At 36.2% G+C, this 15,452-nt stretch overlaps 1 protein-coding gene and 1 pseudogene across 1 annotated transcript in view; both read right to left on the reverse strand.

Annotated features, from left to right (window-relative positions):
* The window catches only part of SLC30A7 (solute carrier family 30 member 7), an 81,178-nt gene that overhangs the window by 23,674 nt on the left and 42,052 nt on the right, over positions 1–15,452 (reverse strand). The window lies entirely within an intron of this gene.
* On the reverse strand, positions 9,714–13,727 carry LOC124514966 (receptor of activated protein C kinase 1-like; annotated as a pseudogene).

Below are 15,452 nucleotides of genomic sequence, written 5' to 3' on the forward strand. Positions count from 1 at the left end.
CTGCGAAGAGGCAGAGTTGGATGTGCTGATTCTAACACTAACGCTCTCTGCACGGCACTGTGATGCCTTAGTCCTCCAGGGTCAGAGATCATGGCATGTTCTTTTTATTCCCAGTGCCCAGCACAGTACTTGGAATATAATAAGCACTGAACACATATCTGCTGAATGTTTAATGTGTTTAAAAATTTTAAACACTAGTGGAAGATAATAAGAATATAGAATAGCCCTTGTTTGATGTGACTTTCAACCCGTCAAAGTAATAGATAAATAGGAAAAGAATAAAGTTGCCCTCAACTTAGTTATTCCCCAGAAGAATTTCTATAAATAGAAGCAAAAGTTTCTTATTCTCTGTTCAAGTACGGGTGAGAAAAGAATGACACTTGAGCAGGAGCAATCACCATTCCCAATTCTTGATTTGTAATTTCTTAACTTAATACAAGTTCTTTTCTTCATTTTCATGAAAAAGAAACTAAAATCACACCAGCAATATAAGAAAAAAATATTAATGATCTATTAATGATCTATTCTGTATCTATAAGGAACAAAGGTGTAGGTAAAGAAGAAAAATGAATGCAAATTCACACTGATATCCTGTCAAGAGGTTGAGAATTGGGACGAGACAATAGAATCAATGAAGTAAGAGGGCAAAAGTTCTACAAAATATACAGTTTTGAGAAGACTTTTGAGAAGACTGAAAAAATTCACATTATTTGTATTAAATATGGTAACATTTGTATTGAAAAGATAATGTGATCTGGAAGAACCGCCCCACTACTTCTGTAACCCATTTAAAGCAGTAGCTAGACTAGGATGGGCAAAAGCAAGAGATAACGTACGTCAAGGAAATCTGCATTTAAAAAAATTTTATTATTGGAGACAGAGACAGAGAAAGAGACAGCGCACAAGCAGGGGAGAGAGGCTGGGGGAGAGAGGCTGAGTGAGAGAGAGAGAATCCTATGCAGGCTCCCCATTCAGCACAGAGCCCGATGTGGGGCTCAATCCCATGACCCTTGGATCATGACCTGAGCTAAAAATCAAGAGTCAGACGCTCCACCAACTGAGCCACTAGGCGCCCCCATTTTTAAAACAGTATATAAGTGAAGACACAGGATCTTGTTTAGAAAAACCAAATAAGATGGCAAGAAATATTGATCACAATTATTAAAATCAAATTAATTATCATTCAGATAGCTTCAGTGATCACAAGTTTTAACTGAGAACAAAAAGGCCTTGTGGTCAGCAAGAAAAATCCAAAAGGAATAGAACCAAAGTGCTGATTATCTCTAGGTTCAACAAAACTATTAGGAATCTGAGCTAAAATGGGTCTGTCTGGTTTAAGTTAAAAAATGGTATACCTGTAACTGATTCAATCTATGTGGTATTCAAACCTTAACATTTCCTCACCATACAGTGATAGAGCTTTGCCTCTAGATGGCTGAATGTGTTCCTCTGAAGAAATCTAGCAGCCAGGAAGGATACCACAGAGAAGTAAAAAGGGGCACTGTTAACATGCAGCAACTCCTGTGCCCTCCTAAATGATGGAGGCAGTCCATACAATGAACTGTATTTCTTTTATTCTCTCCTTCCTTTCTCTTTTTCCCCTAGTTGATAATGAATGAATGAGGGTCAGTTAAGGGTGGCGGGGGGGGGGGGGGGGCGGGGAGAGGGAAGGGCATGTTATCATCATAGGAGAGAAACCATGTAAGTGAATGGTGCCTGCTATCCAACAGCATTCCTTTGGGGAAGGAAGGTAGGCAGGCAATTAACACTCATACAGTGCTTCCCATTTTTTTGCCAATTTGTTCTAGACTTTATATATCTTAATCCATTTAATCCATACATAGCAAATTATGAGGTAGGTATTACTATTAACCCCATTCTAAAGATGAAAAATTGAGGAACAGAGAGGCTAGGTAACTTGCCTAAGGTCACACAGCTAAATGGTGAAACGAGGATTTGAACCCAGGCACTTTGGCTCCATAGCAAATGCTCTTAACCACTCTGCATTATTTCCTCCAATGAAGTCATCAAAGTGGCTTTGCTAGCGATCACAAAGTGCCTTTGCCTATAGGAGAGTTCTGACTCTAGGAAAAGCTGATCTTCAAAGCGTACAGGATGTCTGGACCACAGAAAGAAATTTAAAAGCTCAGGAAAAGACGAACAGTAGTAACGATATGAATGTTACTGCTGACCGGTATTGTCAAAATTTAAATAGAAGCAAATCCCTAGTTACCATTATGGACCCATCTTCAATGATAACTTCCAAAGTCACGTGTTTGTGAGAAGTAAACCAAACATGGGAAATACAGAGCAAAGGCAAAAGGACCTTTATTTAATTGTTTACCCAAATTAAACTTTTAAAATACCACTGTGAGAACAGACCTTTTATTGAATATCTCAAGGTAGGTTTCTAATTGCTACATTATGCTGCATGCTGACTACATGAAAATACTTAGCTGCTGAGACAGGGATAGAAATCATGTTTTGCAAGCATTAATTAAGCAAGAGAACAGAGTAACTTAAGTGCAGGCTATAGCTAGTAGAGGAGAGTTAGAAATTGACTACACACAAATTAACAATGAACATTAAAATTAACCAAAAGGGACTATTATTTTTTTTTTTTGGCAACAAGTGAAAAATAGTAAAAAAAAGAGTAAGAGTGAATGAGTGAATCAGAGTTGAAAAAACGTCATGTGGTTTCCATTTTAAAAATTTACTTTTACTTTTTGAATGAAATCTTGCCATTTGCAACAATGTACTTGGAACTGGAATGTATTATGCAAAGTAAAATAAGTCAGTCAGAGAAAGACAAATATATTTCATTCATATGTGGAATTTAACAAAACAAATGAACATAGGAGAAGGGAAGGAAAAATAAAATAAAAACAAAGAGGGAGGCAAATCATAAGAGGCTTTAACCATAGAGAAAAAACTGAGGGTTGCTAGAGGGGAGGAGGGTGGGGTGATGGGCTAATGGGTGATGGGCATTAAGGAGGGCACTTCTTGGGATGAGCACTGGGTGTTATATGTAAGTAATGAATCACTAAATTCTACGCTGAACCTCCCCCCGCCAAAAAAAAAAAAAAAACAAACAAACAAAAAAAAACCCCAGAAAACAAAGCAAACAAAAAAACTATACGAGGCACACAAGAATGAAAAATAACAGTGTTTGAATTATAAATATATTGCTACCCAAACAGAACAAATCCAGAATCCTTCAAAGACTAAGAAACAATACTTTACCCACTTTCCACTCCTGGAAGACACTGTAATCCATATCGATAACTGGTCCTTGTATATGATGCTGACCACCTTTTAGAGTTTAGAAACTGTTTACCTTTCCATTAACAATTATAATCTGTTACATGAGATCAAGTCAGACAAAATAACCCCAAGAAAACAAATGCTTACAGATAAGAAAAGGTTGGTAATTGCCCCTTGCTTCCTGGAAGAGTCCCCTGCATGTGATGTACTAGAAGTGCAAGACAAAGGAGCCTGATAGAAATGTAGCTTTACCACACAGAAAACAAATAGGAAGGTAAAATTTGCCATTTCAGGGCAAGAGATACAGATATAACAGTATCTTGTAGGAAGATGGAAATTGCTCAGAGGCTACAAACCAACCTGTTCTCCTTACAAGGAAGACTTGTCTAACTCCACCAGAGATCCATTTCCCCTTCTTCTGGACAAATGCCACTTTCTGAATATGTTCCTCCTCTTAACAGAATGCACAATCAGAAAATAAAGCAAACTAAAAGTGAACTTAACAAAAGCATAGCCACCTCATGAATGCATAAAAACAAAACCCATGAAAACTTCATGAAGATTAAATGGCTAAGAGATTGCTTCTGATTTTTTTTTTCCCAATGGCAGAAATAAGAAGGAAAAGTTTTGTTATGTTTTAAATGCTTGGGATTTTTAGTAGACAGTCTATAAATATTTTTTATTTAAAAAATTTACTTATAGTTTGTATTGTATTTTTTTTTACATTTTTATTTTAATTCCAGTTAGCTAACATACAGTGTTATATTCGTTTCAGGTATACAATATAGTGATTCAACAATTCTATATATTCCTCGGTGCTCATCATAAGTGTACTCTTAATCCCCCCACCCTAATTTTTTTAAAGGCTAAAAGTGTCAACAATTCCAAAGTCAAAAGTATATCTAAAAAAATATATTCAAAGTCTCACTTCTAATTCCTTCTCTCTGCCTAGAAGTAAACATATTATATTTGCTTTAGGTTTATTCTGGAGTTTCTTTTGGAAATTTATAAGAAAACATGCACATTATACATGTATCTCTTCTCCTTCTTATAAGAAAGGTAGCAGTGCTACCTTTTACATGTCTTTTACTATACACCTATACAGCATGTACTACATTTCAAGTGTTTTTTTACATTTTTTTTTAAGTTTATTGATTTATTTTGAGAGAGAGTGTGCACAGGTAGGGTAGGGGCAGAGAGAAAGAGAGAGAAGGAGAATACCAAGAAGGCTCTATGCTGTCAGCACAGAACCTGATGCAGGGCTCAAACTCACAAACCAGGAGATCAGGAGTCAGACGCTTAGCTGACTGAGCCACCCAGGTGCCCCTCAAGTTTTTTTTTTTTTAATAAATGTATCTTGAAAATCACATATTACCATATAGAGGTCTTCCTCATTCTTTTTTTATTATTATGATAAAAAACACATAACATTAAGTTTATCGGCTTAAACGTTTTTTAGTAACAGGAGTGTTAACTTCATTGTGCAAAATTGCTCTGTAACTTTTCATGCTGTTACACTGAAATTCTATACCCATTAAACACTAATTTCTCCTCCTCTCTCATCAGCCCTTGCCAACCACCTTTCTACTTTGTTTCTATAATTTTGACTACTTTACATATTTCATCTGAATGGACTCATATATTGTTTGCCTCTTTTGGATTGGCTTATTTTGTTCAGCATAAAGTCAAAATTCATCTGTGTTTTAGCACATGACAGCATTTCCTTCTTTTTAAAGACTGCCTACCCAACACATTCAACGTGTGTTATAGAGAGACTGCCTTTTCCCCACTGTAGAATCTTGGCACTCTTGCCAAAAATCATTTGGTTATGTATGAAAAGGTTTATTCCTGGGCTATTTATTTGTTCCATTGGTCTATGTGCCTATCTTTATGCCAGGACCACATAATAGCTGTTGCTTTGTAGTACATTTTAAAATGTGGAAGTGTGATGCCTCCTTCTTTCTCAAGATTGTTTTGTCTAGTCATGGTCCTTTGAGATTCTATACAAATCTTGGGACTATTTTCCAGCAAAAAAATGTCATTGGGATTTTAATAGAGAATCCATTGAATCTGTAGATCATTTTGGGTAGTATACACATTTAAACAATATTAAGTTCTGATCCATAAACAAGAAGTCTTTCCTTTTTCTTATCTTTTTTGATTTCCTTACCAATGTTTTGTAGCTTTCAGTGTACAAGTCTTTTATTTCCTTGGTAAAGTTTATTCCTAAGTACTTTATCCTTTTTGAGGCTATAATAAATGGAATTATTTTCTAAATTTCATTTTTGGCTTGGTCATTGTTAGTATTTAAGAAAAACAACTGAGTTTTCAGTGTAGATTTTGTATTCTGATACTTTGCTAAATTCTTTTATTAGCTCTAACAGCTTTTTGATGGAATCTTTAGGGTTTTCTACATAGAAGAACAAATCATGTATGAACAGATCATTTTAATTCCTGATTAATTACAGGAATTAAATTAATTAATTAATTAAATTCCTGATTAATTAATTATTAATTAATAATTACACATTTTCAATCTGTATGCCTTTATTTCTTTTTCTTGTCTGATTCCTCTGGCTAGAATTTTCAGTACTATGGTGAATAGTAGTGGTGAAATTGGGCATGCCTATTTCGTTCTTGAGCTTAGAAGAAAAGTTTCCAGTCTTTCCCCACTGAGTATGATGTTGGTTTTTATATATGGCTTTTATTACTGAGGTAGTTTCCTTCTTTTCTTAGTTTGTTAAATGTTTCCACCATGAAAGGCTGTTGAACTTTATCACATGATTTCTCTGCATTGATTGAGATGATGTCTTTTTTCTTTCACTTTGTCCATTTGATATGTAACATCAATTGATTTTCATGTGTTGAACCATCCTTGCATTCCAAGTGTAAATCCCACCTGCTCATGATGTAAGACACTTTTAAAGTGCTGTTGAATTCATTTTGCCTAATATTTGTTTAGGATTTTTGTGTCAATGTTCATGAGGAATATTGGTCTATAGTTTTCTTTTCCTGTCCTGTTTTTGTCTGGTTTCAGAACCTGGGCAATTCTTGTCTCACAGAATGAGTTTCGGAGTCTCCTCTCCTCTTTAATTCTTTGGAAGAGTTTAAAAAAGAATTGGTTTGAATTCTTCTCTAAATGCTTGGTAGAATTCACCAGTAAATTCATCTGGTTCTGTGCTTTTTCCTGTTGTTGAGAAGTTTTTTATTAGTGCTTCAATTCTTTAATTACTGGTTCCTCACTAGTTATAGGTTTGTTCAGACTTTTTTATTTCTTCATGATTCAGTCTCGGTAGGCTGGACATTTCTAGAAATATATCCATTTCTTATAAGTTTTCCAATTTGTTGGCATATATTATTCACAGTAGCTCTTTATATTTCTTTTTTATTTCTGTGATATCCGTTATAATGTCTCCTCTTTTGTTTCTATTTTAGATATTTGAGTCTTCTTTCTTCTTAGTTAGGGTGTCTAGGTTGTCAATTTTGTTGATCTTTTCAAAAAAACCAATTCTGGGTTTTGTTGACATTTTCTGTAGTTTTTCTATTCTCTATTTCACTTATCTCTGCTCCAATCTTTATTATTTCCTTCTTTTGCTGACTTTCAGTTTAGATCTTCTTTTTCTAGTTCCTTATGATGTAAGGTTAGGTTGTTGACTTGAGTTTTTTTAAATGTAGGCATTTATCACTATGAAGTTCCCTCTTATTACTGCTTTCACTGTATCCCATAAGTTTTGACATGTTGTGTTTTTGTTTTCATTTATCCCCCGATATTTTCTAAATTCCTTTGTAATTTCTTCTTTGACCCACTGGTTGTTAGAGTATGTTACTTAATTTCCACATAATTTTGGATTTTTGTGTTTTCCTTCTGCTAGTGATTTCCAGTTTTATTCCATTGTGATTAGAGAAGATATTTTGTGTAATTTTAACCATCTAAAATTTGTTAGGACTTTTTTTGTTACCTAACATGTAGTCTACCTGGGATATTGTTCCATGTTTGCTTGAGAAGAATGTGCATTCTGCTATTATTGGGTGGAACGGTCTGTATTTGTCTCTTAAGCCCAAATGGTCTACAGTATTGTTCAAGACTACTCTTTCCTTATTGATCTTCTACTTGACTGCTTTATCTGTAACTGAAAACGAGGTACAATGTCCTTCTTTGCCTTTTGTTGTAGTTTTTGTCTTAGAGTCCCTTTTCTCTGATATAAGTATGGCCACTCTAATCTCTTTAGGTTCCTGTTTGCACTATCTTTTTCTACCTTTTCACTTTTAGTCTATAAATTTAGATCTACAGTGAATCTCCTGTAAGCAAAACAAAACTGGATCATGTTTTCATTTGTTTTTTTTTAATACTCATTCAGCCAGTCTATGTCTTTTTTTTTTTTAATGTTTATTTATTTTTGAGAGGGAGACAGAGCGTGAACAGGGGAGGGGCAGAGAGTGAGGGAGACAGAATCTGAAGCAGGCTCCAGGCTCTGAGCTGTAAGCACACAGCCCAATGCGGGGCTCGAATTCAGAAACTGTGAGATCATGACAAAAGCCAAAGTCAGCCACTTAACCGACTGAGCCCCCCAGGCGCCCCCAGTCCATGCCTTTTAATAGCTATGCTTAATCTGTTTACATTTAAAAGTAATTACTTTAAATGTAAGGACTTGTATGAAAGGACTTACAATTGCCATTTGTTCCTTTTTTTCTGTCTTTTAGCTTTTTGTCATTTTTTTTTCTTTCTTTGTGTTTCACTGATTTTTCTATAGTGACATGTTTTGATTCACTTCTCATTTCCCTCTCTGTATAAATATCCTATAGCTATTTTCTTCGTGGTTATCATGGCATGTGACAAGTTGTTGCTTTCAAGACTCTCACTTTACATGTGACATCTGACAGTATAGTTATGATGTGTCTCAGTGTATATCTCTTTAGATTTACCCTAGTTCTTTTGAGTTTCTTGAATTTGTATATCCATTTCTCTTCTTAATTTTGAGAAACTTTTGGCCATTGTTTCTTCAAATAGATTCCCTGTTCCTTTCTTTCTTTACTTTCTGAGACTCCCATAATTTGTATATTGTTTTTCTGGTCCATAAATCTCTCAAGCTCTCTTCATTTTTCATTTTTGGGCTCCCCTGCTTCAGTAAAATTTGAAAGTCCTATGTTCAAGTTCATTGATTCTATCTTCTGTCTGGTCAAATCTACTATTGAGTCCTGACAGTGAATTTTTCAATTTTGTACTGTTATTCTTTAGTTGCAGAATTTGTTTGGCTCTTCTTCATAGTTTCTATCTCTTTGTTCATACTCTCATTTTGTTCATGCATCATTTTCCTAATTTTGTTTACTTGTCTATCTGTGCTGTTTTTTTTAATTTAATTAGGTATCCTTAAGATGGTAATTTTGAATTCTTTACCTGTCAATTCACATCTCCTTTTTCTTAGATTTGGTTTCTGGAGATCTAATTTGTTCCTTTAAACATATTATAGTTGGCTGTTTCTCTGTAGGTCTTGTTTTTTGTTGTTGGGACTTGGGGATCTGAAGAATCGACCAACTCTTCAGACTTTGTAGTCTGGCTTCATACAAGGATGGCTTTCTCTATTCAGCATGCTAGAGATTCTGGACACCTCAAAGGTCTCTTCCAGGTATGTGTCCTCTATGTGTTTTTGCAAGTAATCTGTCCTATTTGAAGATGTTTGCTGGCTTCTGCTCAGGAGCTCTCCCTTGTGTGTCTGTAACGTTGCCAATGGCTGGCTACACGAAATCACAGTCCAGGGACTCCATCTAGTGTCTGTCTATGGTACTGCAGACTCTAATGCACTGTTGCTGTTCTCAGGGGTGCTCAAATTGTCACCCTGTTTCTGTCCATACATGCATACAAGCAAGAATGACACTCTCAGGCAGCACCCCCTACCCTGCAAAAGCCAGCTGGAAGTATGTTCAACTCCTTTTCCTCTCCAGGGAGAATATGGTAGTTGGAGTTTTCCTCGCAAAATGTGTGAAGGGTGGGGGTAGAGCGGGAATGTGCTAATGAGAGTGGAAAGTATCACCTATTTCCTACCAAGCCTCCATGTAGTTGGCTTCCCACTAGCCTGGGGTGCAGGAACCCTTGAACCAGTTTCAGGATTTTTACAGATGTATTTTGTCAGTTTGTTGTGTTAAATTTCTGTCTCCAAGGAAGAAAGAGAATCTAGCACTTCCTATCCTGCCATCTTGCTAATGTCACTGCCCTCCCCCAACTTATTTTAATCATGCTTGATACTGTCAATGTTCTTTCTGCAGAGATACCATTCTCATTTCTATCAGCAATGTTCTGCCTATTTTACCTATAGTCTTGACAAAAGATTATGCAAACTTTGACTATTTATCCACCTGATAGATAAGAGGTGGTGTCTCAAGGTAGTTTTAATTTGCATTTCTTTTTAATGAGTGAGGCCGAACTACTTTTATATGTTTAAAAGTCACTTGTATTTCTTTTCATGTAAATTAAATGAACTTACACTTTTGCCCATTTGTTTATCGGCTATTAGTCTTAATTTTTTTTTCGGAGCTCTATGTTAGGGAGGTTAGCCTTTCAAGTTGTAAGTGGCAAATACTTATCAGTTTATTACACCTTCGACTTCACTTTTGTTTTGTTTTTGTTTGTTTAAGTCAGAAAACCAGTGTTTTATTTCTAAAGCTCTGCCATATGTCTCCAGAGGGTGCCAATGATCACCTGCCACCCTGTGACACCAGGCTGTCCACATAGCCGGCAGTCTGGCCATCAGCAGACCAGCCCAGAGAGGCACACTGGGGTGGCTCTGCCTTGATGCTGGAACTGATAACGTTCTGCTTCAGTTCATCTACAATGATCTTGTCTTCCAAGTCCCAGATCTTGATGTGGGAGCCCATGGCAGCACAGAGTCAGTATCAGCTAGGACTGAAGCATGGCGCATGAGGATGTCCCCAGCACCTCGCATATAAAGGGGCTTGTCTTCATTGAGGTCCCACAGCATGACTTGGCCATCCTTGCCCCCAGTAGCACAGAGGGATCCACCTGGAGTGACACAGTGTTCGGGGAGCCAGTGTGGCTGATAGAATTGGTCCTCAGCTTGCAGTTTGCCGGTCCCACACTTGACCAACTTGTCCCAGCCACAGGTGACAATGATGGGATTGCTGCTACTGGGTGAAAAGCACACACAAGACACCCACTCCAAATGGCTTTCATCTTGGACAGTATATTTGTATACACACCGTGTACTCCACAGCTTGACGGTTTTATCTCAGGAGCCAGAGACAATTTGCTGGTTGTCAGAGGGTAAGGCCACACTCAGCACATCCTTGGTATGGCCTACAAATATGTTGTGGTGGTACATGTTGTGAGACCCCAAAGACAAAGAACAAACTGAGAGAGCAAACTGGCCACGTGAGGAGACGACCACATCACTAACAAAGTTGGAATGACCCTGAAGAGCATGCTGTGGAATGCCCTCATCCCTGGTCAGCTTCCACACGATAATGGTCTTATCTTGAGAGGCAGCCATAGTTAGTCTCATCCCTGGTCAGCCTCCACATGATGATGGTCTTATCTCGAGAGGCAGGTAGCATCATGTCCAGGAACTGGGGAGTGGTGGCGAATTGGGTCACTCAGCTATTGTGGCCTTTGAGGGTGCCACAAAGTGTCATCTGGTCAGTCATGGCAGCAGTGTGTGCAGGTGTCGCTGCGTCAGCAAGAATGGAGTTGGACAGCTCAGAAAGACTAGCACCACAGCCACTCCTGCCATGGCCCTGCTGAAGAAAAGAGCTTGACTTCCTTTTGATGCTTTCTTTTCCATGCCGAAGTTCTTTTTCCTGTAACTTAATTCATCAATCTTTTTTCCTACTGATTCTAGTTTTGAGCCATAGTTATTCCCCTAATATTCTCACACTATAAAATAATTCAGACATACTTTCTCCTAGTATTAGCATGGTTTCATGTTTTGAGAGCTCTAATCAATTTGGAATTCATTCAAGTATATATAGCATGAACTACAGTTCCAAATTTATCTTTCTCCAAAGGACTGTCTAGTTATTAGAGAGCCCATCTTCCCCCCACTGATTTGAAAGGCCACCTTTATCCTTACTAAATTTATATTTGCACATAAATCTATTTCTGGATTTTCTCATCTGCTCCATTAGTTTGCTTCTTCAGGCACCTCACTATTTTAATTATAAAGGCTTTACATTTTTTTTTTTTTCCCAGGGTTTTCTTGGCCATTCCTCCTGTTTATTTTTCCTTGTAAACTTCAAGGTCAACTTTTACTACCACCCTCCAGAAAAAAATCTGTTGGTATTTTTATTAGAATAGTTTCAAGTGTATAAATAAACATAAGAGTTGACCTGTTTATGATGGTGATTCTTCAAAAACAAGAGGCTCTCTGTTCAAGCCCATTTGAGTTTTTTAAAAGGAAACTTTTCCTCACACAAGTTTTACACATTTTATCTACAGACTGGATTTTGCTTATGTATAAAGGGTATTAATTTTGTACATCAATTTTATATCTGTGACCTTACTAAATTATATTTGTCACAGTTTTTCTATTATTTTCATGAGCTTTACAGAAATAAAATCATAGATTTTACATAAAAGAATAATCCCTTGTCTCAAATTTTTAAGTCTCAAATACTCTCTTATCTAAAGTTAGTAGCTAATGATCACTAATACATTACTACACGTCCTCTGCTCTTTCTCATATTTCTAAGACTGTCTGCCACCCTTTCTTAACTAAAATTCCAAATCTGAACTACCAAAAACACACAAAATAATTTGAGTGACTATTTCTGAATTCCCCCAAGGATAGTAACATAAGTAATACTTTTCTAGATATATAGGTGACAAGTTAATACTTACAAACAAATGAATGCCTTAGGGCATTCTTTCCCAGAATGCTGGTTGAAAAAGGCTGTTAGACTAATTAGTATTTATAAATGCTCTCACTATGGTTTTATATATGATTAAAAAATACAATTATTATATAATAATGTTCCCATTTGTTCAATTTTACAATACAGATACATACGCAAACAACAAGTTAAAATCTTAAGAAACTACTTACTTCCCCCTAGAAGTACAGTTCATAAATTATAACCGTTTGATAGCCCAGCCACAAAGGAAATTATTAGGCAACACCCAAAACCATTTTTGAAAAAAAAATCTTCATGATTTTTCATATATAGGAGTATTTGAAGATATGGTAGCTTCTTATATGTTAAAAAAAAATGCTACTTTTTACTTAATATAGTTCACAAATAATTGTCTATTTAACCACAGAATCCACAAGATTTATCAAAATCAGTATCTGCTCCAAATCCTGTATTCATTAATAATGATGATCTTCTATGATTTAGAATTTCAAGTTTAAAATTTTGTTTTCATTAATGCATACTCTTTTTCATTTTATATCACTATTTATAGACATAATTGTCATTTCTGGTGTTTGCCTCTACAATTTGGGGGACTTTTTTCTTCAAATTGTAAGAAACAAATATATTACTTGAAAAACTTTTACACCTAACAAAAAGATAATTTCTTTTGTTTAAGTTTTTCTGTATATTTACATATGATCATGGTAAAAAGGTACAAAGCACTACAAGGTGGTAACTCTGAGCTGCAGAAAATGGATTAAAAAAAAAAAAAAATTCCAGCACAGCTTCAAAAATACCACACCAGAAACAAAGATTATTTCTGCATCCTGTTTATGTATATTTTCCCATCATGCATAAGTACCTCTTTTATTTAAGTGAATTAAAAATCAAGCTACAGATCTACGTAAAGGGCATCACTTTTACATAAATCACAGTATGATTCAAAGCCATAACTAAGTGGTCAGATTTCTGACGCTAAGTATGAATCCACTTTCCATTCCAACTGAACTACTGAGAAAAAGGGAGAAAAACGACTCTGAAACCTGTTATAAGAAATGTATTTCAGAAGATAAAAAATTACACTCTCACTATTATACTCAATCTCCTACTTTTCATTGGGAAACAAAATTCATCACAGCACAACTCAGTTTCACTGAGCAATTTATAGCACCTTTTGCCTGTGTTAGAAAATGCTGAGAGAAAAACTGTCTTTTTCTAAGAAATCACTGTCACTGTGAAAGTGAAAACGGAACACTGGCAGCTTATAAGAGAGAGATGTCTATTTCCACAACATGTTCTCAATCAAGGAATATTTAGTCCCAGAAAACATATGAAGCCCTATTATTTCTTTTGCTCTTGGTGAATTGCAAATATATTTAAGAATGAAGGGTAAGGAAAATTACTTCTCTATACTCTATTTTGTTGAGTCTGTAAGAATTTTCATATATTTCCAAAATCAGCTTTGGATAACTAAGCAAACTTTTAGCCAATTTGAAAAACATCTCAGGAGTGTTCTACTTACAACTATTTCATTATCATATGAACTTAAAAGTAAATTAAGTTTTGTTTTGTTTTTTAAGTTTATTTATTTATTTTGAGAGAGAGAGTAAGTGATATGGGGAGGGGCAGAGACAGAGGGAGAGAGAATCCCAAGCAGGCTCCACACCATCAGTACGGAGCCCAACACAGGGCTTGAACTCATGAACCATGAGATCATAACCTGAACAGAAATCAAGAGTCAGACGCTGAACTGAGCCATCCAGGTGCTCCAAGTTTGCTTTCTTAACATAAAAATAGACAACTGGAATGTCTTTATTTTGTTCTTTGGAGCGACTTTTTTTTTAATTGCCCTGCATTTTAAAAAGTTAGGTTTTAAGGTAAAGTCAGAAATATTAGCTTGCCTTAGAGACATTAGGAAAGAAGCACAATTTTAAAACTGCACCACCACCCCCCCAAAATCAAGTAAAAAATAAAATTGTACCACTCCCCCACACACACGTGTGTGTGTGTGTGTGTGTACTCTAATTAATTTTCCCCTGATACATGTAAAAAGAAATATACACCTTAGATATAGACTCTTCATAATAATGAATCATTCTACGTGTTGCCCTGTACCTTGTTTTATTTATTACCATTGAATTAAGGCCTTGCTACCTAATAAATCATTACATCTTTCATCTAGAACCTTTGAATGCTCTAATACTGTGACCAAGCTTAACAATCAGCATATAAAGTAGAAACTCAATGTAAAAAAAAGGTCTAAAAATGACTGTAAAGAAATGCTGTTAACAGTGGTAATGTGACCTCTAGGTGTTATGATCCTGACTGATTTTTCTTTACATCTTTATATTTTTCATCATTTTCCAAACTTTCTATAATGACTATGTATTATTGGAAAAAAATTAAAAAAAAATTTTAATGTTTATTTTGAAAGAAAGACAGATACACCATGAGCAGGGGAGGAGCAGAGAGACAGGGAGAGAGAGAGAATCCCAAGCAGGCCCTTTGCTCAGCACAGAGCCCAACCCCATGACCCTGGGAATCATGACCTGAGTGGATATCAAGAGTCAGATGCTTAACCCACCAAGCCACCCAGGCGCCCCCAAATTTTCTTAACAATACAATTTTGTATACATAATACAAACAAAAAACACTGTTTTTTAAAAAAGGGCTCAGAATAAAAGAAAAATCCATAAGAAAACCTGCAAAAATATTAACATGGTTCTCTCAGCTATTGGAACTATGAGTACTTTTTTTCCCTTATCCTTTTCTATACCAAATTTCTTGTCAATAGAATTGTTTCCGTTATTAAAAAAAATACTTTTAAATTCACAATTTTCACTAAATTCTTCAGCCTCTTCTCTCAATAGCCACAGCATGTTCCTGTTCTACGTGAAAACTGGCTATCCTATGAGGGCACTGTTCCCCTACAGCGCTGTTTTGTCTCCCATACTCCGTGTAATACAGGAGTTTATGGTGAGGTAAACATCCTCCTTGTTTATCACTTCCACTTCTAGATCTTTGCTCCTCTTACTCCCCCCCCCCCCAAAATATAGTTCCTTTAAGACCCAGGCCATCAGATTATTCACCTTCTCTCCATCTTGACTACCAGTGCTACGATCCTGGATAGGTCCCCTTGGTCACTAAAAAGTGTAGTCATGGGCTTATTCTCTTTCCACCTCTACCTTTTTCATTACTCTTAGTTTAAATACCCAGGTGGGCAAGCCATCCAGCACACTTGGCCTCTATATGATGGGTTTATCCTGGATCCACCCCTACAGTCATACCCTACACCTGCACATCCCAAGTTCAAGCCTCTCACAACC

The sequence above is a fragment of the Lynx rufus genome, unplaced genomic scaffold (genome assembly GCF_022079265.1).
Source record: "Lynx rufus isolate CCGP_SWC_20201006 ecotype Redwood Valley unplaced genomic scaffold, mLynRuf1.p SCAF_2, whole genome shotgun sequence".
NCBI lineage: Eukaryota > Metazoa > Chordata > Mammalia > Carnivora > Felidae > Lynx > Lynx rufus.